This window comes from Triticum aestivum, chromosome 2B, assembly GCF_018294505.1.
Source record: "Triticum aestivum cultivar Chinese Spring chromosome 2B, IWGSC CS RefSeq v2.1, whole genome shotgun sequence".
Classification (NCBI taxonomy): domain Eukaryota; kingdom Viridiplantae; phylum Streptophyta; class Magnoliopsida; order Poales; family Poaceae; genus Triticum; species Triticum aestivum.
Window position 1 is genome coordinate 685,977,213 of NC_057798.1, and position 14,946 is coordinate 685,992,158.

Below are 14,946 nucleotides of genomic sequence, written 5' to 3' on the forward strand. Positions count from 1 at the left end.
AAGCTAACATCTGGCATTTGGGAGGAGGCCGAGCCATTCTATGATGGTCGAATGCTTGTGGAAGGCCAGTGTATGTCAACAATTTTTTCCGGCCACACGAGACAGTGGGACCAGCCACTTACATCGGCACTTGAAGGTATGCCCAATGAAAACTGCAATGAATGAAATGATTGACAAGTTGGGTCCTCCTGAGGTGGTAGATCCTAATTGGAAATTTGATCCTAAAGTCTCACGGTTTGAATTAGTCAAGTTGATTGTTGTGAATGAATTGTCGTTCTCTCTCGCGGAGTACAAACCATTTTGGGACTTTGTTACTTCCTTAAATCTGTGGTTCAAAGTACCCTATAGAACAACTGCCAAAGATGATTGCGTGGCAAATTTTAAGAGAAACAGACAAAACATGCAGCAATATTTTGAGAAGTCTACAAGTAGAGTATCTTTGACCGCTGATATGTGGACGTCCAACCAAAAATTAGGTTATATTTGCGTCACTTGTCACTTGATTGATTCAGATTGGAGGATTCAAAAATTTGTCATAAGATTCTTCATGATGGAGACACCCCATAATGCTATGAACATGTATGGTGTGATACTAAAGACTATTCAAGATTTGAATTTAGAGGATAAGCTATTTGGTTTTACGTTAGACAACGCACCGGTGAATACCGCGATGATAAACCTCTTAAGAGAGAATTTGTTCAAAAAAAGGTTGTCTTCTCTTGAAAGGGAAATTGCTTCATTGTCGATGTGCTCCTCACGTCTTCAACTTAATGGTTCAAGATGCTCTTCTCGCAATGAAATCTATGGTCAACAACATTCGGGAATCTGTTCAATTCGTAAAGAGTTCGCAATCAAGAGGCCAAAAATTTCAAGAGATAATCAATCAAGTGGGGTGTTGTTTTAGTAGGCAGCCTTAAGTAGATGTACAATGCGTTGGAATTCCACATATTTGATGCTTGAATCAGCTATTCCATTTAGAAGTGCATTTGATGCCTTAGGGCAGCAAGACAAGGACTACGAGTTTTGTCCAACACCTATTGCATGGAACATGGCTGAATCTGCATGCAAATTGCTAAAAGGATTTTACACAGCAACCAATCTTCTCTTTGGGTCAAAGTATCCGACTAGTCATCTCTACTTCCCTCAACTATGTAAGATTAAGAAGATCTTGAAGAGAGAGTCATGAAGTAAGAACAACAACATTATGCTTATGGTGCAGCAAATGGAAATAAAGTTAGAGAAGTATTGGAATGAGTCCTTTAAGTCAATTTGTGTTCCGGTCGTATTTGATCCAAGGTTTAAGTTTGATCTCCTTGAATATATGTTAGAAGACTTTGGAAGTGAAATGAAGCCAATTAATGGATGCTTAAATTAAAGAAAGCCATCCAAAAGCTTTTCGATGAGTACTGTTGAGAGATTCCTATTCATCACCAACAAGAAGATTGTGGGAGTCCTCGTGGCGAGGAGGATGAAGACGACGATGATCCACTTGCAGAGTGGGATCATTATATCAGTTGCAAAAAAAAGGTCAAGCAAATAATGAGCTGGATCGGTATTTGAAAGAGGAGTTGTATCCACGGAAGAAAGAGTTGGACATATTAGAATGGTGGAAAATAAACTCTCCCAAGTATCCGGTACTCTCTACGATTGCTCGCAACATATTGGCTATTTCGGTTTCCACAGTGCCTTTCGAGTCTGCTTTTAGTTCTGCAGGACGCATTGTCAGCGACTATAGGAGCAGTGTTTCTTGCTCCACCGTCGAAGCTTTGATTTGCCTACAAGACTGGCTGAGAACTGCTGGTTAGTAAGGTTTTCTTTTATTGTTCACAAAAATTGATAACCATAGTTAATCTAATAATTTATGTGTTTTGTGTTTTGCAGATCCAGAAAAATACAAAGGCGTATGATACGTCTACAACGTATCTATAATTTTTGATTGTTCCATGCTATTATATTACCCCTTTTGAATGTTTATGGGCTTTATTTTACACATTTATATCGTTTTTGGGACTAACCTACTAGCCGGAGGCCCAGCCCGTATTGCTGTTTTTTTGCCTATTTCAGTATTTCGAAAAAAAGGAATATCAAACGGAGTCCAAACGGAATGAAACCTTCGGGAGCGTGATTTTTGGAACGAACGTGATCCAGAGGACTTGGAGTACATGTCAAAAAGCAAACGAGGCGGCCAGGAGATAGGATGGCGCGCCCACCCCTCCTGGGCGCGCCCCGTGTCTCCTGGGCCCCTTGAACGGCCACTGACGTACTTCTTCCTCCTATATATACCTACGTACCCCGAAAACATCCAGGGAGCCAACAAAAAATAATTTCCACCGCCATAACCTTATGTATCCGCGAGATCCCATCTTGGAGCCTTCGTCGGCGCTCCGCCGGAGGGGGGAATCGATCACTGAGGGCTTCTACATCAACACCATAGCCCCTCCGATGAGTTTTGAGTAGTTTACCACAGACCTTCGGGTCCATAGTTATTAGGTAGATGGCTTATTCTCTCTTTTTGGATCTCAATACAATTTTCTCCCCCTCTCTTGTGGAGATCTATTCGATGTAAACTCTTTTTGCGGTGTGTTTGTCGAGATTCGATGAATTGTGGGTTTATGATCAAGTTTATCTATGAGAAATATTTGAATCTTCTCTGAATTCTTTATGTATGATTGAGTTATCTTTGCAAGTCTCTTCGAATTATCAATTTGGTTTGGCCTACTAGATTGATCTTTCTTGCCATGCGAGAAGTGCTTAGCTTTGGGTTCAATCTTGCGGTGTCCTTACCCAGTGACAGCAGGGGTTGCAAGGCACGTATTGTATTGTTGCCATCAAGGATAAAAAGATGGGGTTTATATCATATTGCTTGACTTTATCCCTCTACATCATGTCATCTTTCTTAATGCGTTACTCTGTTCTTATGAACTTAATACTCTAGATGCATGCTGGATAGCGGTCGATGTGTGGAGTAATAGTAGTAGATGCAGGCAGGAGTCGGTCTACTTGTCGTCGACGTGATGCCTATATACATGATCATGCCTAGATAATCTCATAATTATTCGCTTTCCTATCAATTGATCGACAGTAATTTGTTCACCCACCGTAATACTTATGCTATCTTGAGAGAAGCCACTAGTGAAACCTATCGCCCCCGGGTCTATCTTTTATCATATAAGCTTTCAATCTACTTTTATTTGCATCTTTACTTTTTGCATCTATATTATAAAATACCAAAAATATATTTATCTTATCATACTATCTCTATCAGATCTCACTTTCGCAAGTGGTCGTGAAGGGATTGACAACCCCTTTATTGCGTTGGTTGCGAGTTCTTTGTTTGTTTGTGTAGGTGTGTGGGACTTTTGAGGAGCCTCCTACTGGATTGATACCTTGGTTCTCAAAAACTGAGGGAAATACTTACGCTACTATTGCAGCATCACCCTTTCCTCTTTAAGGAAAACCAACACAAGCTCAAGACATAGCAAGAAGGATTTCTGGCGCCGTTGCCGGGGAGGTCTTCGCTCAAGTCAAGACATACCAAGTACCCATCACAAACTCATCTCCCTCGCATTTACATTATTTGCCATTTTCCTCTCGTTTTCCTGTCCCCCACTTCACCCTTGCCGTTTTATTTGCCCTCTCTTTCCCAATCTTATTCTCTCTCTTTCGCTTGCCTTTTTCTGTTTGCTTGTGTGTTGGATTACTTGTTGCCATGGCGCAAGATAATACCAAATTGTGTGATTTCCCCAATACCAATAATAATGATTTCCTTAGTACTCCGAATGCTCCTCTTAATGATGTTGAGTCTTGTGAAATCAATACTGCTTTGCTGAATCTTGTTATGAAAGATCAATTCGCCGGCCTTCCTAGTGAAGATGCTGCTACCCATCTAAACAACTTTGTTGATTGGTGTGATATGCAAAAGAAGAAAGATACGGATAATGATATAGTTAAATTGAAGTTATTTCCGTTTTCACTTAGAGATCATGCTAAAGTTTGGTTTTCGTCTTTGCCTAAAAATAGTATTGATTCTTGGAACAAGTGCAAAGATGCTTTTATCTCTAAGTATTTTCCTCCCACTAAGATCATCACTCTTAGGAACAATATTATGAATTTTAAGCAACTTGATCATGAGCATGTTTCCCAATCTTGGGAAAGAATGAAATTGATGATTCGCAATTGCCCTACTCATGGTTTGAATTTATGGATGATCATACAAAATTTTTATGCCGGGTTGAACTTTACTTCTAGAAATCTTTTAGATTCAGCCGCAGGAGGCACGTTTATGGAAATCACGTTAGGAGATGCTACAAAACTTCTTGATAATATTATGGCTAATTATTCTCAATGGCACACCAAAAGATCTTCTAGTAAAAAAGTGCATGCTATAGAAGAAATCAATGTTTTGAGCGGAAAGATGGATGAACTTATGAAATTATTTGCTACTAAAAATACTCCTCTTGATCCCAATGATATGCCTTTGTCTACTTTGATTGAGAATAATAATGAATCTATGGATGTGAATTTTGTTGGTAGGAATAGTTTTGGAAACAATGATTATAGAGGAAACTCTAATTCTAGACCGTTCCCTAGTAATTCCTCTAATAATTATGGAAATTCCTACAATAATTTTTATGGTAATTTTAATAAGATGCCCTCTGATTTTGAGAATAGTTTAAAATAATTTATGATTTCTCAAAAGAATTTTAATGCTTTGCTTGAAGAAAAATTGCTCAAAGTTGATGATTTGGCTAGGAACGTTGATAGACTTTTGCTTGATGCTGATTCTCTTAAACTTAGATCTACTCCTCCTAAGCATGATATCAATGAGTCTCTTAAATCAATGAGAATTTCCATTGATGAGTGCAAGGAAATAACCGCTAGATTGCGTGCTAAAAAAGATTGCTTTGTAAAGGCGTGTTCTTCTAGTTTCCATGAAAATAATGATGAAGATCTTAAAGTTATTGATGTGTCTCCTATGAGATCTTTGTTTTGCAATATGAATCTTGATAATAATGGGATTGGAGATGAGTCAACTTTAGTTAGAAGGCGTCCCAATAATTCGAAGTTTTTAGATCTTGATGCTAAATTTGGTAAAAGTGGGATTGGAGAGGTCATGACTTTAAATAGCATTGAACCCACTATCTCGGATTTCAAGGAATTTGATTATGATAATTGTTCTTTAGAAGGTTGTATTTCCTTGTTGCAATCCGTTGTTTATTCTCCTCATGCTTATAATCAAAATAAAGCTTTTACCAAACATATTGTTGATGCCTTGATGCAGTCTCATGATGAAAAACTTAATTTGGAAGTTTCTATACCTAGAAAACTTAATGATGAGTGGGAACCTACTATAAAGATTAAAATTAAAGATCATGAGTGTTTTGCTTTGTGTGATTTGGGTGCTAGTGTTTCCATGATTCCGAGAACTTTATGTGACATTCTAGGTTTCCATGATCTTGATGATTGCTCTTTAAATTTGCACCTTGCGGATTCCACCATTAAAAAGCCAATTGGAAGAATCAATGATGTTCTCATTATTGCAAATAGAAATTTGGTGCCCGTAGATTTTATCGTTCTTGATATAGATTGCAATCTTTCTTGCCCTATTATTCTTGGTAGACCTTTCCTTAGAACGATTGGCGCGATTATTGATATGAAGGAAGGGAATATTAGATTCCAATTTCCATTAAGGAAAGGCATGGAGCACTTTCCAAGAAAGAAAGTTAAATTACCTTATGAATCTATCATGCGATCTACTTATGAATTGAGTGCCAAAGATGGCACTACTTAGATCTATCTTCGCTTTTATGCCTAGCTAGGGGCGTTAAACGATAGCGCTAGTTGGGAGGCAACCCAATTTTATTTGTGTTTTTTGTTTTTGTTTCTGTTTAGTAATAACTTTTGCATCTACCTTCTGTTTAGATGTGTTTTTATGTTTTAATTAGTGTTTGTGCCAAGTAGAACCTATAGAATAACCTACGGTGATAGTTAATTTGATTCTGCTGAAAAACAGAAACTTTGCACGCACAAAATTAATTTTGTTAAATCACAGAAACGTGCTTTTGCATTGATTCGTTTTGCTTCTGATCAATAGAAAAATTGTCAGGACTTTCTATTTTTGTAGGATTTTTAGAGTTCCATAAGTTTGCGTTAGTAACAGATTGCTACAGATTGTTCTGTTTTTGACAGATTCTGTTTTTCGTGTGTTGTTTGCTTATTTTGATGCATCTATGGCTAGTAAAATAGTTTATAAACCATAGAGAAGTTGGAATACAGTAGGTTTAACACCAAAATAAATAAAGAATGAGTTCATTACATTACCTTATGTGTTGGTTTTGTTTTCTTTCACTAACGGAGCTTATAAGATTTCCTGTTGAGTTTTGTGTTGTGAAGTTTTCAAGTTTTGGGTAAGATTTGATGGACTATGGTATAAGGAGTGGCAAAAGCCTAAGTTTGGGGATGCCCAAGGCACCCCAAGATATTAAAGAATATCCAGAAGCCTAAGCTTGGGGATGCCCCGGGAAGGCATCCCCTCTTTCGTCTTTGTTCATTGGTAACTTTACTTGGAGCTATATTTTTATTCGCCACATGATATGTGTTTTGCTTGGAGCGTCGTGTATAATATTAGTATTTTCTTTTTAGTTTACCACAATCATCCTTGCTGTACACACCTTTTGGGAGAAGCCTACTTGATTAGAATTTATTAGAATACTCTATGTACTTCACTCATATCTTTTGAGCTAGATAGTTTTTGCTCTAGTGCTTCACTTATATCTTTTAGAGCACAGCGGTGGCTTAATTTTGTAGAAATTGCTAGTCTCTTATGCTTCACTTATATTATTTTGAGAGTCTCTTAGAATAGCATGGTATTTGCTATGGTTATAAAATTGGTCCTAGAATGGTAGGCATCCAAGTTGGGTATAATAAAAACTTAATTATCAAGTGAATTGGATGCTATGATCAATTTGATACTTGATAATTGTTTTTAGATATGGAGATAGTGATATTAAAGTTATGCTAGTTGGGTGATTATAAATTTAAAGAATGCTTGTGTTGAAGTTTGTGATTCCCGTAGCATGCACATATGGTGAACCGCTTTGTGATGAAGTTGGAGCACAATTTTATTTATTGATTGTCTTCCTTATGAGTGGCGGCCGAGGACAAGCAATGGTCTTTTCCTACCAATCTATACCCCTAGGAGCATGCGCGTAATTCTTTGTTTTTTGATGACTTGTAGATCTTTGCAATAAGTATATGCGTTCTTTCGACTAATGTTGAGTCCATGGATTATACGCACTCTCACCCTTCCACCATTGCTAGCCTCTCTTGTATCGCGCAACTTTTGCCGGTACCATACACCGACCATATACCTTTCTCAAAACAGCCATTATACCTACCTATTATGGCATTTCCATAGCCATTCTGAGATATATTGTCATGCAACTTTCCATCGTTCTGTTTATATGACACGCATCATCATTGTCATATTGCTCTTTGCATGATCATGTAGTTGACATCGTATTTGTGGGAAGGCCACCTTCATAATTTTCATACATATCGCTCTTGATTCATTGCATATCCCGGTACACCGCTGGAGGCATTCATATAGAGTCATATCTTGTTCTAAGTTTTGAGTTGTAATTCTTGAGTTGTAAGTAAATAAAAGTGATGGTCTTCATTATTAGAGCATTGTCCCAGTGAGGAAAGGATGATGAAGACTATGATTCCCCCACAAGTCGAATGAGACTTCGGACTTTACAAAAAAAAGAAAAAAAGAAAAAAAGGAGAAAGGCCAAAAAGAAAAAAAAGAAAGGCCAAAGAAAAAAAAGAAAAAAAGAAAAGAAAGAAAAAAGAAAAAAAAAGAAATGAGAGAAAAAGAGAGAAGGGACAATGCTACTATCTTTTTTCCACACTTGTGCTTCAAAGTAGCACCATGATCTTCATGATAGAGAGTCTCCTATGTTGTCACTTTCATATACTAGTGGGAATTTTTCATTATAGAACTTGGCTTGTATATTCCAATGATGGGCTTCCTCAAAATGCTCTAGGTCTTCGTGAGCAAGCGAGTTGGATGTACACCCACTTAATTTCTCTTGTTGAGCTTTCATACATTTATAGCTCTAGTGCATCCGTTGCATGGCAATCCCTACTCACTCACATTGATATCTATTAATGGGCATCTCCATAGCCCGTTGATACGCCTAGTTGATGTGAGACTATCTTCTCCTTTTTGTCTTCTCCACAACCACCATTCTATTCCACATATAGTGCTATGTCCATGGCTCCCGCTCATGTATTGCGTGAAAGTTGAAAAAGTTTGAGATTACTAAAGTATGAAACAATTGCTTTATTTGTCATCGGGGTTGTGCATGATTAAATACATTGTGTGATGAAGATAGAGCAACAGCCAGACTATATGATTTTGTAGGGATAACTTTCTTTAGCCATGTTATTTTGAGAAGACATGATTGCTTTGATTAGTATACTTGAAGTATTACTATTTCTTATGTCAATATGAACTTTTATTTTGAATCATTTGGATCTGAACATTCATGCCACAATAAAGAAAATTACATTGAGAATTATGCTAGGTAGCATTTCACATCAAAAAATTTGTTTTTATCATTTACCTACTCGAGGACAAGCAGGAATTAAGCTTGGGGATGCTTGATATGTCTCCAACGTATCTATAATTTTTTATTATTCCATGCTATTATATTACCCCTTTTGGATGTTTATGGGCTTTATTTTACACATTTATATCATTTTTGGGACTAACCTACTAACCGGAGGCGCAGCCCGTATTGCTGTTTTTTTTGCCTATTTCAGTATTTGAAAGAAAAGGAATATCAAACGGAGTCCAAACAGAATGAAACCTTCGGGAGCGTGATTTTTGGAACGAACGTGATCCAGAGGACTTGGAGTGCAAATCAAGAAGCATCGAGGCGGACAGGAGATAGGAGGGCGCGCCCACCCCTCCTGGGCACGCCCCTGTCTCCTGGGCCCCTCGAGCGGCCACCGACGTACTTCTTCCTCCCATATATACCTACGTACCCCGAAAACATCCAAGGAGCCAATGAAAAACAATTTCCACCACTGTAACCTTCTCTATCCGTGAGATCCCATCTTGGAGCCTTCGCTGGCGCTCCGCCGGAGGGGGAATCGACCATTGAGGGCTTCTACATCAACACCATAGCCCCTCCGATGAGTTGTGAGTAGTTTACCACAGACCTTCGGGTTCATAGTTATTAGCTAGATGGCTTCTTCTCCCTTTCTGGATCGCAATACAATGTTCTCCCCCTCTCTTGTGGAGATCTATTCATGTAAACTCTTTTTGCGGTGTGTTTGTCGACATCCGATGAATTGTGGGTTTATGATCAAGTTTGTCTATGAGAAATATTTGAATCTTCTCTGAATTCTTTTATGTATGATTGAGTTATCTTTGCAAGTCTCTTCGAATTATCAGTTTGGTTTGGCCTACTAGATTGATCTTTCTTGCCATGGGAGAAGTGCTTAGCTTTGGGTTCAATCTTGCGGTGTACTTACCCAGTGACAGCAGGGGTTGCAAGGCACGTATTGTATTGTTGCCATCGAGGATAAAAAGGTGGGGTTTATATCATATTGCTTGAGTTTATCCCTCTACATCATGTCATATTTCTTAATGCTTACTCTGTTCTTATGAATTTAATACTCTAGATGCATGCTGGATAGCGGTCGATGTGTGGAGTAATAGTAATAGATGCAGGAAGGAGTTGGTCTACTTGTCCCGGACGTGATGCCTATATACATGATCATGCCTAGATAATCTCATAATTATTTGCTTTTCTATCAATTGCTCGACAGTAATTTGTTCACCCACCATAATACTTATGCTATCTTGAGAGAAGACACTAGTTAAACCTATGGCCCCCGGGTCTATCTTTTATCATATAAGCTTTCAATCTACTTTTATTTGCATCTTTACTTTTTGCATCTATATTATAAAATACCAATAATATATTTATCTTATCATACTATCTCTATCTGATCTCACTTTTGCAAGTGGCCGTGAAGGGATTGATAACCCCTTTATTGCGTTGGTTGCGAGTTCTTTGTTTGTTTGTGTAGGTGCGTGAGACTTTTGAGGAGGCTCCTACTGGATTGATACCTTGGTTCTCAAAAATTGAGGGAAATACTTACGCTACTATTGCTGCATCACCCTTTCCTCTTCAAGGAAAACCAACGCAAGATCAAGACGTAGCAGTGTATCATTAGAGTCAGAGGAAGAAGATCAAGGTATATGTGATGCCCCTGTGATAATCACTGTTTTTTATCAACTAGTTGTTGGCTGTATTTGCTGACCTACAATCTTAATTTGTACCTACTTTCATCCTTTGACTGTTAGGCAGCAACACTTGTTTTATCATTGTATCTTGCATGTATGTCCAGATGTCAACACTTGATGAGTTCATGTTTTATTATTTGACTTGCTTTTCTTTTGGGGGATTATGTTGCTTTTAGTAGGAAAGCAAGACCATGCATGCCGTAGCGGCGTAGCTTGTATGGCAAGAAGCCATGAAATGGATTTTGTTGCCCTTTGTTTTCTGAGTTTTATCACTATTTCTTGCATGTATGTCCAGATGTCAACACTTGATGACTTTATGTTTTATTATTTGATTTTGTTGCCCTTTGTTATCCTGTAAAATGGATTCTTATGATGCAGATGGACTGATGGACATATTTTTTGACAGTAAATATGGGTTGCGAGTTTGCTACTCGAAGAAAGGATGGCGGGTCGATGGTGATGGAAGATCTTGAAGAGCTGGAAAAAAATTCATCTTGTTGTAGCCTCTAGTCTATTGCAATTGATCCTGTCTTTAGTCTTATACTGAAAATAAAGGATGGCAGGTTGTAGGCTCCAGTTTTACTGTAATTCATATACTGCTCAACAACATGTTGTAATGATATGTACTTGTTGTACGTCGGTGCATGAACATGAACAATTGAGTATTTGTACTATGCTCATACATCACTATTCAGTATGCATGAACATGAACAGTTGAGTATTTGTACTATGCTGCCTGGCATGCATGTACTCTGCTGTTATTTGAGTGCATGAACATTATTTTCAGTCAGGTTGGATGTGGGTTGCCTGCTAAACCCAGTTATCCCGTGTAAAAATATGTGGGCAGATGCGGGTCTTCCACTTATACTATGCGGCGGATGTTGGGCGGATGCGGGCTTCCCGCGGACAGTCCCACTTGCAGTATGATTTGTATGTCTTGTAACTGCACAGTGACAGATCTCAGGCCTAGATACTCAACGCGATCACAGTGGAAAAAACCAAATCGATCAAACACTCCACTCTTGATACAAAGGGAGACAGAGGTTTTGCGACGCGTTCAACTTGCGCCTTTTCTGTTTTTGCTTTCCTTTTATTCACCCTGATCCTATCGAGCCGGCCTCGATCCGTTTTCTCTGCGCCATCCCACGGACGAGATCGTGGCCAACGATTACACGATTACATGAAAAGGTAAAAGCTAGACCTATTCAGCCGCAGCACGAACACAGCGTGCTTCTGGCCTTATTCTTCAGAAAAGAAAACAACATGACAGTTCAGGTCTCCTAGAATTAATTCTAACATTCACCCCTCTAATCTTGGAGTCCTGAACCTACCATCTGCATGCCAATCTTCTTCTTCAGCTCCTGGAACCGAATCCTGGCAAGTGACTTGATGAGAATGTCTGCATACTGATCCTCTGTTCTGACGTGCTCCACTTTTGTCTTGCCTGTTTCCACACAGCTTCTGACATAGCGGTAACGCACATAGATGTGTTTGCTTCGATCATGAAACACTGGATTTTTGCATAACTGGATTGCTGACTGATTATCAATCTTTACCTTGAACTTGACTTCATCACAGCCCAACAATTCCTCGACAAGCCTGGCCAGCCACACCCCGTGACAAGCCGCAGAAGCAGCAGCTACATACTCTGGCTCACACGACGATTGTGCAACAATCCTTTGTTTTTGTGATATACAAGATACAGGGCACTGTCCAAAATAAAACAGAACACCTGTAGTACTCTTGCGATCATCAATATCTCCGGCATGGTCACTGTCACAATACCCCAGTAATGATGGAGGTTTATCAGATTTCCTGAAACTGCATCCAAGATTTACTGTACCTTTTACATATCTCAATATGTTTTTGACAGCCGCCATGTGTTCCTTTGTAGGTTTCTCCATAAACCTACTAACATATCCAACAAAATAGCTGAATTCTGGTCGAGTGTGCAACAGATACCTGAGGCTACCGACTACACTTCTATACTCTGTTGGATCAACCTGCTCTGCCTGACTGTGTTTACTCAGTTTCAGTCTCAGCTCCATAGGTGTATGTGTAGGATTGCAATTTGACAGGCCCATCTTCTCTAGGATACAAGCTGCATAACCTGACTGACAGAGGGTGATGCCTTCCTCTCCTTGTTTCACCTCTACTAGATCGGGACCGCGCCTTGGCGCGAGGGTGACGGTCCAAACATTTTGGTCAAGTAGGTAATACCAACTTAGTAGGAATTCAGGTTTAGCATATGCACTCATACAAAAAAACAATAAAGTGAAGAAGAAACATTCAATCATGATAGAAGCAAGACATAGTGGAGCTTAATATCGTCATCAGATTACAAGCCAACATCAAGTATAAGCCAGCATGAAGTTCAGAACATTCATAAGAGCACAAAGATAGCCACTCGACATGAAATTCGATACCAAAAGCGAGAATACAGGAGAGGAAGTAATAAGACCAAGAACATAATAAAGGAGAGCCAACTACGGGGCCATAACTACTAAACATACTAATAAGTGGCTCCATTCAGCTGCCTTGTCGATCAACTTCCTTCCAGGAGAGGTAAGGTGATAAAGTTGAATTGACCTGCACAGAGAAATGCATATCTTTGTCGGCCGAGCAACCAGTTCCAAGCAAACTTAATTTTGCACTCGTTATTCTATCAATGCACGATAGAGATAAAAAAATAATGAAACACAATGGAAAACCACCAAGCAAGATATGAGCATAAAAGGCACATTCCATGATAGGTTTAGTGGCAAACATCCCTGACATAGAGCATACGACAACACATGGTAGCTTACAAACAATCCGCAACTTTCATAGATAACTAAAGTCTTAGGCATAATGTAGTCTAATAGGAACAATGACACGACACGTACAGAAGGAAGTGCAGCATATGCACAAGAAGCTGAAACCAGTTCAACAGTCGAACAAAAGGAAGTGCGGCGTTTTTGAAAGAACAATCTAGTTAATTATCAGTTGAAAATACAATTTGTTTTAGCAAGAGCGGTCGATAAGATAAGATCTATTATCTATATGATCACCTCTTGTTCAAAGATAGAAAGCTAATCGTCATGATGCTTGGTCTTTCTAAAGAAAATGTAATTACATATAAGGCCTATACAACATCTAGTCAATTGAGGAAACACCTATAAAGCTATTCACTGCACGAAGAACATGTCAAAGAAATAGAGTTTAAATTATCACACCGCCTAGATCTAAACATCACTATTTCTCTACTACTATCCGTGAGCACCTAAACAATCTCTAGATTAGATACATTTACATCAGTGAGCATTTTCTTTGATTCTAACATTAGCCGAGGCACATACTGATCATATTTTTCAGTCGTTCAGTAAAATCAGAGATGGGACAACACGATGGAGTTCAGCTGACCTGGGCAATTGCTCACAGACAGCTGTTCGTGCGGGAAGCGGAACCCGGCAAGCCATGAACCTGGAGCTCTTCTTCCGCCATAGTGACCTGAACAGAATATATGGATCCAAGAAATCCCCAGATGTGGGCACCTTTAGAGCTTAGAAGAAAAAGGAACCATGGATGTAATTGAACATAAGCACAGACTGAACTGGTCGCTGGAGCTGAGTTCCAAAGGGATAATCGAAGAGGCGCAACAGAGGTCTGATCCAAGGCGGCGCCGCCGCGCCGAGAAGACGATGTATTCGCAGGAGCAAAGGAAAATGTCGGAGAGAGAACGTGTAAATCCTTCTAGGTTTGACCTATGTATCAGACAGGAAGATGACCGAAATAGCCTTGCCCAATGGCCTTCTCAAAGGTAGGCTCAATGGTGGAGCGCCGCTGTGACTTTTGGGCTGGCCCATGAAGTTCTCTTCCATCTTTTTCCTGTTTCTCATTTACTTTCTTTGTGTTTGTATAGGTTTACTTATTTATCTTAAATTCCGGTTTTTAAAATTCATTCGTGATTTCGGAAAAATGTTGACAAACTACCACGCGTGGGAAAATATTTGGCCCATGCAACAAGGCACTCTTGCCTATCATAATCAAATTCACACACGCAGACTTTACCAAAACAGTACACAATTATGTAACATGCCTTTGGTTTGCTGTCTTTCTGAGCTCACCAACCATAGGCACAAGAAACATATATATTGGCTGTAAGAAGAGATGGAAAAGGGAAGTGGCACAGAGCAAACTCTGCTATATACTACGTCTGAAACATTAAAAACATGTGCATATAACCAGTTCCTAGTTTACACCGACAACCATAGCCAAAATAAAGAGAAGATTAGGCAGAACCAGGTAACCAGGTCAAAATCCTAGCTGAGACTTTAACGATTCTGCAAATTCGGTCCAAATAGCATGAATAAGAAAATGTACAATTGTTATTCCAAAGACCTGGAAAGAACTAACACTTCCATACAATTGAGAAAATAAAAATCATGTAATACTTCTTAACAACCGGTATGTGGATTGAAATTTAACTCGAAATAACATATGCATTCATATTTAACTACACATGTTTTCATCCCAGTTTACTTCTAACCAAATTGTTTAAGATATTATACTCAGAATGTTAATTAAGAGAATATTGTGAACTATCATGAAACACATAAGATCCATTAACTTTACATCATTCA